General features: G+C 35.1%; 1 pseudogene; it reads right to left on the minus strand.

Moving 5' to 3' along the window:
- The window catches only part of LOC149267017 (thylakoidal processing peptidase 1, chloroplastic-like), a 53,279-nt pseudogene extending 40,226 nt beyond the window's left edge, over window positions 1-13,053 (minus strand).
- Window positions 13,054-16,999: the final 3,946 nt, after the last annotated feature.

The raw sequence follows: 16,999 nt of genomic DNA on the forward strand, positions 1-16,999 counted from the left end.
TGATCGGAAGTGTTTACATTGGTGGGTTTAAACAAAAACCTGACCAATCACCAAGCAACGATATAACACATAATCCGCTAACGAACGTTGGTCCCACTCCGAAAGCACAAGATGAGAACTCTAATAAAATAAACTCGCATCCATAAATTTCTCGGGTCTGCTCAGCCAAGTCTTGTCAGCTTCAATCTCTGCTGTTGATCAAGACAAACTTAATCCAACGTTTAGCAGCGATATCGGATAGGCTACCTACGCAATGTTTACCCGGCCTTATGGAGCCGATAAGGATTATATATCCTTAATCTATAAATGTTCGGTTCCGACTTTGAAGTTAAAGTCTGATCACTTTATGACCCGATATATATTAGATATATGAGGTCATCAGCTCTATGACCTACGGGTCTTCAACTAACACATGGGTTCCTAACAGGCCTAACCCTCGCCGTTGACTGGGACCTAAAATTTTGGCATTGAGATCGATGGCTAGGATTTAGCGCAGGCCTTTAGCCATGATCAAAACATCCATACGCTCCTATGCCCCGCGGTCTATTCCTCCACCATTGATATTTTTCAATCTAAACGATCTGACGGCTCCCTTTGCGCTTGTTCACTTATGATGGAATCTACATCAAACACCCGTTAACTCTGCCATACTTTGTTCCAACTCATACGATGGTTAACTTGTTAACACTGGATCTCCATCGATCCTTACAGTGATCGATGCTTGATCAATAACCAATAACACGGGCATTAACTTAATAACACATAAACATACAGACATACAAATTCCACATAACACACAATTTATATTAGACAAAATCAATTACAGTCTAAGGCATTTCAGCCTTAGTCACAAATTCTCCTCTCGACTACATTGAATCCACACTCTCTTTACACAAATGTTTGTTGTCCTTCTATCTCACTCTTCTCACAATACAGACTCTCTTTATTTAAGAAATTAAATAAGCGTGGATCATCTCAGATCCATGATTTCCTCTCACAAATCGCCTAAATGTCTCAACACACATACATGGCAGATAATTACATTAAATTAAGTCTTCTCGAGACTTATCAATTCCATCAAATTAGCTTGTTTTTAATAGAAAATTGCTCCTGGTTTACATGATTGTCCACATCTCCTCCTCCATAGCTCTAACTTTGACTTTTGATTAACGGTGGTCAGATGCTCCTGCATCAGTTTTAATAACTACCTTATTTGTTTATAAGACATAATTATTTGTTGAAGAAAAGATAAGTTAATTGCGTTAATTCCTTTGCAAGGGTTTGGAAAAGTTACATCTTTTGATGGGTAAAAAGATAAATGACTTGTGCGTTGTAAATTGGATAGTTTGATTTAATTGCATGGTTATTGCATAAAAATTTAACATTATTATTATCTTAGTTCTAATGCCCAAAGGAAAGGTTTATTATGATACTTTCATGAAAACAAATGCATGAGAACTTGTACATACAAAAGAGAAATATGGGTTCTTGAAAATAACTAAGTGAAAAAAACACATATGTAGAAGCATATAAACAATAGTTGATTACATGTATGGAGGTATAACTATTGTGTTATATATTTTAAAGAGAAACATGGATTTGTAGAACTATTACGTTGGATCTTTTAAAAAGAAATATGGATTTGTGTGCCGAAAAGAATAATTATTATGGAAGTAAAACAAATAGGTTCTTGGAATAAATGTACTAGATTTACTTTGTAAAATACATATATCTACATGCAAGAAATAATGATTATCGCATTAGTTCTTGTTTAGAGAAATGCTTGTATTTGTGCATACAATAGATTTTGTAAATAACTTTATCTTGGAAAATATGTTTTTCGAAAAGGAACTTGCATTTTCTTACATGACGATGATGTCTATCATGTTAGCCTTGCCTTAGAATGGGGCATGTATTTTTATAATATCTATTATATTGGAAAGATTACTTAGTTACATGCACAAAGAAAAGCTAAGGGGCTAGCTCTCTTTGAATAAGTTTTTATCTAATTACATGCATGAAAAGCAAAGATAAGTTGCTAGTATCCTTTAAATGAAATGAATGGTTGCAGTGGTTTCCTTGGATATGAACATGTGGTGGTGTGAGAATGATCATAGTAACGTGGTAATTATTTTGACATGCTTGATAATTATCTTTTTAAACATGTACAATGTTGTTAGAAGAAGCATGTTGTGATATTTTATTTACATCTCATGTATGCACATGAATAGATGTTAAAGGATCGCTTTTAAAGGCTAATTGTTGATTGATTACTACTCTATCTAATCATGTTACCAAAGCTTGTTGACAACAACAATGACAGTGAATGATGGTTGTTTGTGCCAAATACAAATTATGTTCAACATTGTGGTAGATAAAGAACTAATGGTCCATGCTCATGAGTACGAGTTGCAGGATGGTACATTGATGGAGCAATCATGCCACAATGATGTAGAGAGTGGTGATATGTAGGTAAATGGTTTCATGACAATTGTAATAGGTTTTAGCTAGGTATGTGGCATTTTAATGATATTTCATTGTAATATTTTATAATAATGGATAAGGGATGGAATCCCTTATAACCCATTGAGTGAGGGGTGAACACCCTCACGAGCGTTTAATAATAAAATTAAATGTTTGCTGGTTTTTTCCCTACGGGGTTTCCAAGGTATATCGATGTTCAATGATGTGATTGATTATTGTGTCAATTTGATGATGTTGATTTTTTATCTGACGTGATAATAATAATGTTAAGTATGTGATTAATTAATCTGGTTAAGGGAATCATGAAATGGATGCAGGGTTCATTAGACAATTTATTTTAATATACCACAACAGTATTACAACAGTGATTGTTAATGGTTACGCAACTTACTATCTTCTATTGAAATTTACTTTATGTACTAATGAACATTCTATCTAATGTTTAATGAGGAATGCGAAATAGTGATTTGGATAATTACTTGTGGGTAATTTGTGTAAAAAAAAATTAAAGCATTCTATCTAATGGTAAATTAAGAATGTGGAATAGTGATTTGGATAATTACTTATGGGTAATTTGTGTAAAAAAATTCTAACTCCCTGCATTTTCATGTGAGGTTACTAGGATATGTTACACATATACAATTAAAAATAATAACCAACATTTTATTTCATCTTTAAAGCAATTAGTAAGCCAGTAAAATTGTTTGAAACAATAATTTCAACACTTTCTTTTAATACTTGTATTGTTAAGAAAAACAAAATGAATCAAAATTAAACACATACACAACTAAAAAATAATCCCAAGCATTCTTTTTCATCCTGTAGAGTATAACTCTTTCAAGATTGTCCTGGTTCGAACTAATTATATAGTCTCTTAATGATATAGTTTCTTGACGAAATGTTCTTGTACCATGAGACGCTCTTAAAAATTCAATGTTTCATAACCACTGTAAAACTATAACATTGTTATTGGGGGATTTTCTCACGGTTCTAATCCAGAAATCCCAGCAACAGTGGAAGTCTCCAAACAAATATAACTATAGTGTTGCCAAACTTCGATGTCCTCTTAATCAAACGTACCTTGATATAATCAATAAGTGGACTTCTTAAAATGCAAAGCTCCACTAGCGATATATGGTGGTTCTTGACAATGATTGCCTAGTCAATAATGGCGACGAGGAAATTGAAGAAACTTGGCATTATGTAAGGCTTCAATTCTTAAACAATGTTGTAGTTGAAATTTGTCAAGTATACAATATACAAAGTGTCCAAAAACTTATACCAAGGTCAACTATTTCCTACTGAGTTGGAAAAGTACATCTCAGCTGGACTCCGTATCCGTTGGGGGCTATTGTGTGGTATGTTTGATTTATTATTGAGATTTATATTTTTCTTTTCTAAAATATTTCAAAATCAGATCCGAGTAAAATAAATAAAATATTTTCAAAATTTATTCTAATTATGTTTAATTTTAACTATTTATTCTTAAAATTTATAGTTAAATTATGTGTAATTTCAATAGTTTATTGAGTCAAGAGGCTTATTCTACAGTCCATTGTGAAGGGATGTGTAAGTATTCATTCTACACTCCAATGTGAAAGGATGTGTAAGTATGTCCGACCATCCCCTTTAAATAAAAATAAAAATAAAAAATAAAACTTTTGTTCTAAATAGAAAAATAATGTTTGCTATAAAAAAGAAAATATTAGAGGTAAAAAAAATGTGAGTAAGATGTTTAAATCTTATACTTTTCAAAAATATTTCAACAAAAGATTTAAATAAATTATTTCAATATCTATATTAACTAATTTATGTCAATATGAACTTCCTATATATTTGTTAAAATAAGATATTTTAATGTGGTTTATAAAAAAATATTCAATGTGGATTATCAATAAATTTAATAGGAATTAATAAAAATATATTAATAATAAAAAACCATTCTAATTTGTGTGATAAAATGTTTCTAATGTAAAATATTTCTAAAAAATTATCTACATATCATGAAAAAATTAAGTTTTACACGTTTATTTGGTCTTATATAAACTTTATTTAATATTCAAAAATACAATTTAAGCAATGAAAATTAGCACATTGTATTTTTCACTCTAAAAAAGTTTGCACCTGAAGAAATTTGATCCCTATTTAACATGGATCTATACTCGTTATGAGCTAAGTTTTTTTTCTTTACATAATTGGAATAGAGCCCCGCTGGGAAATTCAAGCTTAGAGTAATCTTGACAAATCGTTCTGAGAGTGGACCACAATACTTGTGCTGACACTTATAGGGACTTAACCCAGATGCAACTATTGGACCACAACAGTAGGTCTAAAAATCAAAATTCCCAGATAGATTTAGTTCTCTTCGCCTATGTCCATGGATGCTATAGGCCCACCCTTAGACTAACGCCGACTCATATGTCTTCCTCAATGTCAAGGAAATATCTTGCAATGACCACCTATATTCCTCCACGAATCCATGATCAAAGTGTTAGAATATTAATCATGACGTCGTTCGTGACTATTCACTTGACAACGAGTCGGCAATGTCAGTCGTCAGGTCGGCCAGGAGTTAATAGTCGACGGGAGTCGACAAGGTTTAGGTAGATAATAAATATAATTGATGCAATCCTTGTAGATTCTCCAACTGAATTTATGTATAAATTTCAATTACTGAAATGCAATTGTTGAGCTCAAGCAGTGAGTCTTTATTTTCTGAAATGGTTGATAGAATATTCATCACGACGCCGTCCGTGACTGTTCATATGATGCAAGACGTCGATGTCAGTCGGTGGGGAGTCGACAAGAGTTGACAAGATTTAGGTAAACAATAATAATAGTCAGTGAATTGCTTTAGTATCTACGACTCATGAATGTATAAATAATAACGTTTTGTAAGGAAATAGATAAGATCTTTTGAGGAGTCTTCATTTCTAATATGGTATCAGAGCCTCGTGGAGATCAGATCAAGAGGAATCTTTGCAGATGTGAGGAGTGTCTGCAGTTAGAGTGTTCACTGAAGAGTCGAGTGTTGTTGCTCTACTGTGTGGGATAAGTGCATCTACGTGTGGTTAAGGGTTCAACTGTCACTGAGCTCTTGTGTGATCGAACACCATTGAAAGAGGCGTGAAAAGAGAGTAGTCTATTGTGGAATAAAGCCGATGGAGAACTGCTCGACCGTGAGAGGAGTAAAGCTTTTCGTGGACCCGTGTTGTGTTTAGTGGTGAACCTGACATGAAAGTAAGACAACCAAGTCAGTCTTCCCTAGTGTGAATGCGAAGGATAACCAGCTTCGATTGTTCTGTCGTCGTGAGGAGGCATAGTCGAAGTGTTATGTAAGCCAGCGTGGAGTTTCTTGGAGTAGTGTTGGATCCACGTGACATGAGGAGGTGTAATCGAAGTGCTTGGCAGGGCCAAAGTGTTATCCTTAAATATTCTTGTTGTGGTCATGGAGACGTGGGCTTGTGAGTCCCTATGACTCGTGGCGCAAAGTATGACTCGTGGCGCAAAGTTGTTGTGTTGAGTTTGTAAAATCCAGAATGGTGTTGCTTATTTGTAGGGCACTTGCTGCATCTGGGCTTTATATATTTGGATGCCTATGTTTTGCTGGTTTTATTAATAGTGTAAACTCAGAGAGATCCCGATCTCGAGCTTGAGAGGCCTTGACAGACAATCTGATCCGAGTTGAGTCTTCACGTCTAATATGAATTGACCCTTTTTGACTCTATCTGGCCATGTCAACTCTCAAACTCAACCTAGAGATTTTATTAAAGTTGAGAGGTAGTGATTGGGCGACAAGGTTGGTTTTTTGCAGATAACAGTCTGTCCCATCAGTTCATGTTGTTGCATGGCTAGGAGTTACGCATATTATTGGATTTGTGCCGACTATTAAAACTACACGTTGACCTATGGTGTGGTGATGTGAATTTTTTCCATATTCAAATTAGTATGCGTGCAGGTGGAAGGTATTCTCAGGCCCCACTCTTAAGGGTCGTTGTACCAAGTGTAAAGGAAGTGTAGACCTGAGTTGCCTGCTAAAGCGTGAAAAAAAGTGAAATTCGGTTGAAAAAAAACTTTGTGAAATTGAAAGGTGCACCCATTACCACGTCTCCCCCAACTCATCAGCGCAACAAAAGTAGTGGTAGTGAGGATCTGTTGGAGCTGACGAAAGGAGCATGCATAGAAGTGATGGGTCAAAAAAGGGGACTCAAATAGTCTCAAAAAGAATTGAAACAATTAAGGAGAAAGAATGAAAAGGAAATTGTTGCAGAAGAGTATGAAATGTTTAAATGTTTAAGCCTAATATAGATTTGAGTTAGTCTGAAGAATTTGAAGAACTAGTGCAAAATTGAAGCGATTAATGTCATTTTTTCCATCTTTTTCAGGTAAAATTTTTAATCTTTGAGCAATTAAAATGGAGGGACTGCATGGTTCAGTAAATTTATGGCAATTTGTTCAAGAAACTTCAATAAATCCCCATTATAAGAGTAGAGGTGCAGTAACATTGCTTCTCATTATATCAACGCTAGATGAAAACATCTTGTCTAGTATTTTGTACGAATTTTGTCTAGTATAGAGTTGAGCAGGGTCAGTTCATATCAGATGTGAAGACTCCACTCGGATTAGATTGTCTATCAAGGCTTCTCAAGCTCGAGATAGGGATCTCTCCGAGCTTCCACTGCTAAGAAAACCAACAAAAAATAGGTGTCCAAATAAGGCCCAAATGTAGCATGTGCCCTGTAAATAAGCAACATCGTTCTAGCTTTCACAAACTCAACACAACAATGCACTGAGTTGCCTATTGAAGTGTAAAAATAAGTGCAGTTGAAATTTGATTGAAAAAAAAACTTTATGAAATTGAAAGATGCACCCATTACCACGTCTCCCCCAACTCACCAGCCCAACAAAAGCATTGGAAGTGCGGATCTGTTGGAGATGACAAAAGGAGCATGCATAGAAGTGATGGGTCAAAAAAGGAGACTCATCCTCTCTCGAAAAGAATTGAAACATCAGAGGAGAAAGAATGAAAGGGAAATCGTTGCAGAAGAGTATAAAATGTTTAAGCCAAATATAAATCTAAGTCAGCCTGATGAATTTGAAGACATTAGTGCAATATTGAAGCGATTAATGTTAGTTTTGCCATCTTTTTCAGGTAAAAATTTTAAGCTTTAGGCAATTAAAATGGAGGGACTGCATGGTTCAGTAAATTTATGACAATTTGTTGAAGAAACTTCAATAAATCTCCATGATAAGAGTAGAGGTGCAGTAACATTTCTTCTCATTATATCAACACTGGATGAAAATATTTTGTCTAGTATTTTGTATGAATTTGGTGAAATATGTGGTGCAAAAGTATTTTGGCATATTCTTGAAATAAATTACAAGGTGAAATTGAGAGAGAAAGTTGAAGTTGATGAATGTGTTGTTGAAAATGATGATTGTGCTTTCATTCTCATAATTGATTGTGAAACTGAATATGGCAACGTTGAAGCTACAATGATGGAGTATGAATGTGTGCCTATAATTGACATTGCAACATGTGATGTTGAAAAAACAACAATTGATGTAAAAGCTAAATATTTTTATGAAAAAGTCACTCTGAAGCAGAGATGTATGAAGTCAAATTTGATGAGAATTATGTATCTCATGAGGAGTGGTTCAATTTGATGCATATTGATGAGGAGTTGTTTGATGAAAAGAGATCCCTACTTCCATACACAAATCAAATGGAGGACGACATGTTTGCAACAACAAGATCAGAAAAGAGGAGATTAAGTTTGCAGCAACAAGATCAACAAAGAGGAGATTAAGAGTTCAAGTGTTCCACCTTTGGTGCCAAAAAAGTAAAACAAAGGAGAAGCACCACCACTATCTTATGACAAGAAAGATGAAGATGAAACTGTAAGAAAGATGAAGATGAAACTGCACCAACAAATGAATAAACATGGACCCTTTAACAAAAAGGCAAAAATAAAAGATCTCTTATCAATTTTATTTTTTTGAATGTACCATTGTAAAATATTGATGTTACAATATTGATTAATGAGAGATGTTAGAATAATATGCACTTTTGAGGAGTCTTCATTTCTAATATGAGGCGGATCCAACATAACAGTCGCTGCAATTTGAAGCGGTATATTGTGCTCCGGCATGCAAAAAGTCTTCTAATGCAACATATGCGTATGCTTGGGCTGCGCTTGAAGCGGAGGGATTTGGTCCTCATGTTAAATGAAGCGGCTGTTTCGAGGGTGACTAACTTGAAGCGGTTGTTTCGAGGGTGACTAAGATGAATCTAGCATCAAATTAGCGCAAAGAATGTTCGAAAATATTATTAATTCGACAGTCACCGCCGAATGTGGAGCAACCGTGATCGTTGTACAAATGTTAAAACTATCCAGAATCTTGACTCTTTCTATTCATAAGTTGTAGGGATCCATATTACAAAGTAAATCAAAATTTACCATGTACTTGGCGTTGAAGGTTTTGGTCTCGTGATTCCCTATTCTTCCACGCAGCGGCTTGATTTTTCTTTGGTCTCTTAACTTACATGTAACTTCCTTTTCCTTTTTGTTGGTGATAGCCCTGCACACCAGCACGCCTTCGGGAACACATCCACACACAGGCAGACATGAAAGCCTACACAGAAAAAACACAGAAATCTCTCAAAAAAAAATAAAAATCAATAAACACTTTCATTACTCTCATGTACACCCATTCTTATTAAGTGTATTACGTCTCAAAAGCTTTTAAGTGTATTACGTCGCACAAACTTTAATTTCCCTCGGCCTCCTTAAGCCGAGTCATATCATGATCGTAAAATGACGAATAGCCACAGTTTTATTTAATAAAAATGAAATTAAATATAACTAATAAACTTAACAGTTTATTATTTTAGTAGGGGGAAGCACTTTCTATTGTATTTGGAAAAGATGTTATAATTAATAATTAAAGTTAAATAATTAATTTATTTTTGTTAGGTTTTTTTTACTGGAACATGCAAATAAATAAATAAATAAAATAAATAAATAAAGTAAATATCAACAATTATATATATATATATATATACACTTTTCACTTATTTCCCTAAACTTGAACCCATTTAGTTAGGGAAATAAAATGTTTAACATACTAGTGAAGCTAAATTCCTTCCACTAAGATTAAAATAATTAAATACCATATAATATTTATATAAAATTAATTAATTATGTTTTAAAAAATTAATTAAAAACAATTGGAATTTTATATATATATATATATATATATATCCAAATGGAGGAGATTCCAAAAGATTACTATAACCATATACTAGTATTTTCCTGATTACTATTTATGTTTAGACATTTTAAATTTTCCTTCTTGTCATACACCGTTTGAGCTGCAAAGTGAGAAATAGAGGTATGATTAAGGGAGTGAGGGTGTCAAGAGACTCTTATGTCACTCATCTCATGTTTGTTGATGACCTATTATTTGGTGGAGAGACTAATCTTGAAGAATGGGGGATGATACATGAGATCATCAAGACTTTTGGTGAGGCTTCGAGCCTATACATGAGCAAATCCAAATCGATCTTTCTCATGGGGAATCATGAGGATCCACATTGTAGAGAGATATGCAAACTATTTGCTGTTTCGTCTGTTCATCTTGACGAGGAGATCACATACTTAAGATTTCAACTCAAGCCTAATAAATATGGTAACACGGATTGGGAATGGTTGATTGATAGGTTTGAAAAGAAATTTCTGTGTGGACTCACAAGTGGTTAACTATGGGAGTCCATTTGACACTTACAATTCTGTTCTCCAAAACATCTTAGTATTCTGGATGCACTTGTCTTCTTGTCGGGGGATCAGCCATAAGATTAATTATGTCATGGCGAGATTTATATGGTCAGGACCAAACAAGTTGGGCTAGTTACATCTGATGAGGTGGAAAGTTATTGCTCGTTCGATTGAAGAGGGTGGTTTGGGTATTATGGATGCATACACTTTCAAGTGGGCTTTGATCATAAAAAATATGTGGAGGGTGATGTTTAGTAACTGTATTTGGATGCAAATCATTAGAGAAAAGTATATGTAAGGGCAATAATATTCGACATGGATCAAGGAAGGGGAAAAGAGGAAAAATGACTCCTCATTTATTTGGCGAATCATGATGAAAAAATGTTAATGGCTACTGGTATTTTTGAGATGGGACATTGGGAAAGGCTTGGAGGTGGAGATTGGCTTCGATGATCTAAAAGGTTTCTATGACAAATACTCTTTATCGGTCAATCTACTAAATTGTCTCAATGATAGGGAGATTATTTATTTTTCCCAGATCCATAACAAGCACAACAACTTCTCCTTTCAATAATCATGGTTCAAGGTGGAGGATATAGGGTTACATGGAAACCTCGCGATGGAATGGGAGGCTTACCTCATCAAGTTATATGCTGCTAGAATTTCCATTTCTAAGCGTGAAGACTTGATGATATGGGATGGTGTTACTAAGAAAGACCAACCGAGGGTTAAGGACATCTATCATAGACTTCCTAGGGCTAAGCAGGATTTTGCATACAATATGAATTTTCAAGAAGCTTGGAGATGGGAGATACCGCAAAAACTCATATCTTTTGGTTGGCTGGCCATACATAACCATGTGGTCGCTTGAGATATTTTGCAGCTCATGGGCTTCAATGGTCCAGGTTTATGTCCTATGTGAAAGACTGATCATGAAGAGGTGAATCACATGTTTGTGTGTTGTCCTTTTGCCGTGGCGGTGTTGGAAGAGGTATAGGACACTCTCCATCTTAGTCATATGAGGGAACACCATTCTCTGGCTACATGCTTGGAATATTGGTTCAAGAACCTACATGAATATCACAACCGTCCATTCTATGTCATCTGGTCTAAATGGTGCAGTATGAACTCATGGATTTTTGAAAAAAAATGCATGTGGTTCAGGAGGTAGTGAAGAAAGCAGTCACATACTTTGCTGATAGGGCCTAGGAAGATGTGGAGACATAAAAGGGAGATCAAATATAAGGACATCATGGAGAAAATCACTACATGTTTTTTTGATGGGGCCAGCCAGCCTAGAAGCTGTGGATGCGGTGCCTTCATCATTCTAGAACTGGGAAGATACTATCATTTCTAGTGGGAGGGTGGACAAGACACTAATAGTAGGCCTTTGGGTGTTCTCTTTCTTTTCCAAATGGCTAGGGATGGAGAAATTACATATCCATGGCAATGATAAGGGTATCATTGAATGGGTTAAGGAGTATACACTTTTCAACCCTCAGATATTATCAACTGGATGAGGTTCATAAGGACCTTGGTAAGTACACTTCAGAACATCTCCTTCTAGCACATATGTAAGGAACAAAACTAGATTGTAGATCTCCTATCAAAGATGAGAATCAACATAGAGCCAAGTAAATTCTTCTTTGTTGCATATGTTTAAGATGTTCAAAAACTGAAGAATCAACTTTATTGACAAATTGGACAGCTAACAGATAAGGATCTCCACCTGGAGACTGCCTCTAGCAGAATGCTCTACATCAATCATCTTACAATAAAAAATATATATAGTTTTCACACATCTAGGGAAGTTAGAACAACTGCCTAAGAAGTAGGAACTAATTCCTAATCTAAGGCTCTAGTGAACCGAATCTCTCTAGATTTACATATTCTCCATTATCTTCAACACTCCCCCTTAATGGAGAAAGGGGTTCACAAGTATTCCTAACATTTCCATAAACAATTCAAACTTGATTCTACAGAGAGGCTTAGTGAAAATACCCGCAGCACTGTCACATGTATTACAATATTCAATATAGATTTCCTTTGACTAAACTTTCTCCTTGACAAAATGAAACTATGTATCAATGTGATTTGTGTTTTTATGAAATACTGGATTATTTGAAAGTTTAATAGAGCTCTAGTTTTTGCATTTGATAACTGTTGCAACCTTCTGATCGTCTCAAACATCATGGAGAAGTCTCCTCAACCAAACTGCTTCACAATTTGTTGCACACATTGCTTGATACTCAACTGCTACTAAAGACAAGGATACTGTGTTTTGCTTTTTGCTGCTCCATGCAATGACCCCAGACCCAATGCTAAATTCATAGCCTGTTATGGATCGTCTGTCATCTACATTTCCATCCCAATCAGAGTCTGAAAAACCTATCAATTTAACATCACATGAATCAGTATAAATAATACCATAGTCTAAGGTTCCTTGTAGATACCTTAAGACACCTTTCGCTGCAACCCAATGACTCTCAAGAGGCTTTGACATGAATTGGCTCAATACACTGACTGCATAAGCCAAATCCGACCTAGTTGTAGTCAAGTAGATTAGACTCCCAACCAGTTGTCTGTACAATGTTGCATATGCCTCCTTAGAACCATCATCATTATGAAGTTTGGTATTTTGCTGTAAAGGCACTACTGCAACTTTGCATTGATCCATGTTGAACTTTTTCAGTAAGCTCCTAACATACTTACCCTGTGACAGAAAAGTCTGGCCAGATTCCCTCCAGACTTCCAAACTCAAAGAATAGCATATCTCTCCAAGGTCTTTCATCTCGAAAACTTGTGTCATCTGCTCTTTGATTTCTTTAATGAGTTCAACTGCATTTCCTGTAATGATAAGATCATCTACCTATAAAGAAATCAAAATAATTCACCTCTCTTTGTCAAACATAATGTACAGATTAGGGTAATTATTGCTTCTTTTATAACTATGTTGTAGGAAAAATGAATCAATTTTGTCATACCATGACTTGGGTGCCTGTTTTAGTCCATACAATGCTTTCTTCAATCTACAGACTAAATGTTCTTCCCCCTGTTTAACAAACCCCTCAGGTTGCACTAAATACACTTCTTCTTTTAATTCGCCATTTAAGAATGAAAATTTCACATCTAGCTGGTGTATCACCCAATGATGTTTGGTATCTAAAGCAATTAACATTCTAATTGTGTTTAATTTAGCTACAGGGGCAAAGGTTTCCTCATAGTCAATACCTTCTTTTTGCGAGTACCCCTTTGCAACTAGCTTAGCTTTAAATTTAGGCTTGTATAACCATTTACAACCCATGGGTTGTTTTCCTTCAGTTAATTCAACTAGATCACAGGTTTTGTTTTTAAGTATTGATTCATATTCCTCTTCCATGGCTACCCTCCATTCACTATATTGACTAGCTTCTTTATAACTAGAGGGTTCAACAACATTTAACATACTAATTATAAAAGAATTCTCTCTATATCTTTCTGGAAATTGAGTTTGCCTACCTGATATCCTGAGTGGTGGAGTAGCTTCAAACCTATTATGATCTCCCCTCTGTGGACTGGTTTCAAACCTGATTTGATCAACCACTTCTTCTTTCTCTTACTACTGTTGTTGCTATTGCTACTGTTGTTGTTGTTGTTGCTGCTGCTGCTCACCGACCCCTGTTTCATCACCTTCTTTTAACGGAAAAGGCACATGCCATTCTTCATCACTCTGAATAGGGTTCCCATCATTTTCCTGTTCATGGAATACCACATCTCTACTTGCAAACACCTTATGAGTAGAATGATTAAACAACTTATAAGCCTTAAAATCACTGCAATATCCAACAAAAGTACACTTAATGGCATTTGAATCTAACTTCTTCCTATCTTTTTTAGGCACATGATAAAAATCCTTACATCGAAAAACTATAAGGTGACTCACTACATGCTTGAAGCCAAACAATGTTTCGAAAGGAGTTTTATAATCCAGACACTTAGTAGGACTCCTACTCTTAAGATACACTACAGTGTTTATAGCTTCTAAGTTCTGCCAAAAAACCATTTCTCAGATTCTTACTTTTCAACATACCGCAGACACACTCCACGAGGGTTATGTTTTTCCTTTCTGAAACCTCCTTTTGTTGGAGAGTGTAAGGTGTTGTGAACTACTGTTGTACTTTGTGTTCTCTACAGTATTTGATGAAGTCACCCTTATTTAATTCTCCACCTTGGTTTGAGCAAAGAATTTGGATGAAATTTCCTGTTTACTTCTCAATCATACTTCTGAATTGCTTGAAGTATTCAAAAGCATGAATTTTCCACCTGAGGAAATACACCCAGGTGAACCTTATACATTCATCAACAAAAACAAGAAAATAGTAGGCCCCTCCTAACGACCTTGTCTGCATTGGCCCACATAGATCAGTGTGTACAAGTTCAAGAATATCCCTCTGCTTCCTATCAACAATAGCAAGAAATTCATCTCTATGTAATTTACCAAGGGCACATGGTTCACAGTCAACATGCATACTCTTCAAAACAGGAAGACCTTTCACCCTACCTTTTTTCTAAAGAATTAGTAGGTCACTGAAGTTTATATGCCCAAACCTTTGATGCTAGAGATTCTCTGCAGACATGGCTGATGGTGCCAACACCTGATGTGATGCACTTCTGACATCGGGTTTATACAATCCTCCTACACGTACACCTGTTTCAATGGACTTCATCTGATCCATCATGTCTTTAATTACACAATAAGATTTATAGAACTTTACCTTAAGATCCTGATCTGTTATTCTAGATACAGAAATCAGGTTCTTTTTTATCTTGGGTACATACATAACATCATGAGTATTCCTAATGTTTCCATCAGGTAGTACAACAGGGACATCACCATATCCCTTGATTTCATACCCTGTATCGTCTCTGTTATCACTAAGATTTTCCTTAGAAGTTATTTGAAAGAAGGAAAGGATCCAAGGTAACTACAAACCAATCTTTTAAGTATAGATCCTATCCAATCTACACTCAAAGAGGGCTCTCTCTTATGATTTAGTGTTGTTTTTATATGACATTAGGCTAGCTATTAATGCTTTAAGGGATTTGTTTTGATTTGTTTGGTGGAATTAAGGAAATAGATGGGTAGAACAGGTATTCAGGCCATTGGGCTATGGAGTCAAGTTGGAAAAGTATAACAAGATTTGATTAATCACTGAGGTAAGAGTTCACAAGGCAAGCTAGCATAGCAAGGACAAATCTAAAAGTCTTAATGGATGGAAATCTTAATCAGGGCCAAGGGAAATGAAGAATCCTTAACAGGGATTAAGATGAAGAAGGGAGGTTTGGCAAATAGCAAGGGAAATTAAGAATCCTGTACTAGGGGCCAATAGAGGGAATGAAGTACAAAATTAAGAGAGCAACTAAGAATTCCAAAACTTAAGCAATTTAGTAAAAAACATTAAATAAGCAAACAGTTAAAACAGAGAGCACTTAAGCTAGTTTTGATGATATTACTCCTTGTTTTCTTTTAAGAATTATAAGAAACACATATGATATTTCATAACATAAAGGAAAACAATATTCAATCTCAGAGAAATGATACTTATTTGTTTCCCACAGTGCACATGAATCGAGTGAAATGTCCTCAACTTTATTTAATCCAGTAAACTAGTCCAGCCTTGATTACAGTAGCTCCTTTAGCTCAAAACAAAAGTCTACAGAAATGCTTTTTAATCCACCATAATTACTTCAACTTTGGAAGTATTTATACAAAATTTCATACAAAATATCTCATAACTACATGAGAATTAATCTAGGAAACAAAATATATCTTCAACACGAAGATAAAGACAGATGGAAAACAGATTGTTTGTTGTCCCTTTATTTGTGATTGTGTTGGCTACTGGAATTCGGATTAGGCTCTTGTAGTTGCCTTAGTAGTTATGTGCTAGATTGACTCTTATCTTCATCTACTGATACTCTTTATCTGTGTTGATACTCTTTACCTGTACTGTTTCATCCTGTATTGCCAGACTTTACCCTAATAAATATTTTTTACTCCAGTAAGTCAGTCAAATTGGTCCACATTTTGTTATCTGGCAATTTCACCCTGATCATTTTCCTGTAAAATTCATCAGCTTATGTGTACTTAGCAAAATTGGTTTTGCTGGTGAATAGATGTTTTATTTCATGCTCTATGTAGAATATATTCTCCAGACTATCATAAAGTACCTTTCCTGTAGATAATGCTTTTACTGCTGAAGAACTTTCTTGACTCTTGGCTTGTTTCTCTAATTTCTCGATATAGTCATTCTGTGTCATTAATTTTTCATGTATAACCTTTCCACTAGGAAGGCTTTTCTCTCTCAAAATGCCATACTTCAATATGAAGCTATCTCTATCTGCCTGAATACTCTGACACCTTTTCTCTAAGTTAAGCATTAAGTTTCTTTTAGTAAGAACTTTCTTTATTTCAATGATAGTAGTTATTCTGTCTTCAATCTCCAACTCATCTAGTTGACCTGCTCTTGCCGTCCAAAAAATCAATTAACTGATTTTCCTCTTTGGGCTTATCTCCCAGATCATCTTTAGTCTTCTGTATAGCTTCTACAACTATTTTTAATAATTCAGTTTGTTCAAAAATTACCTGGATAGAAGGCCAAATATCATTGATGGAATCAATGATATTGGCCCATGATATATTTCTCATATCTCCCAGTGGTTTTTCTACTGTCAAGTCCTTTTCCATGACTCTGATT

This window comes from Pinus tabuliformis, chromosome 6 (genome assembly GCF_031772625.1).
Source record: "Pinus tabuliformis cultivar Carrire ecotype Pingquan chromosome 6, CPIR1, whole genome shotgun sequence".
NCBI lineage: Eukaryota > Viridiplantae > Streptophyta > Pinopsida > Pinales > Pinaceae > Pinus > Pinus tabuliformis.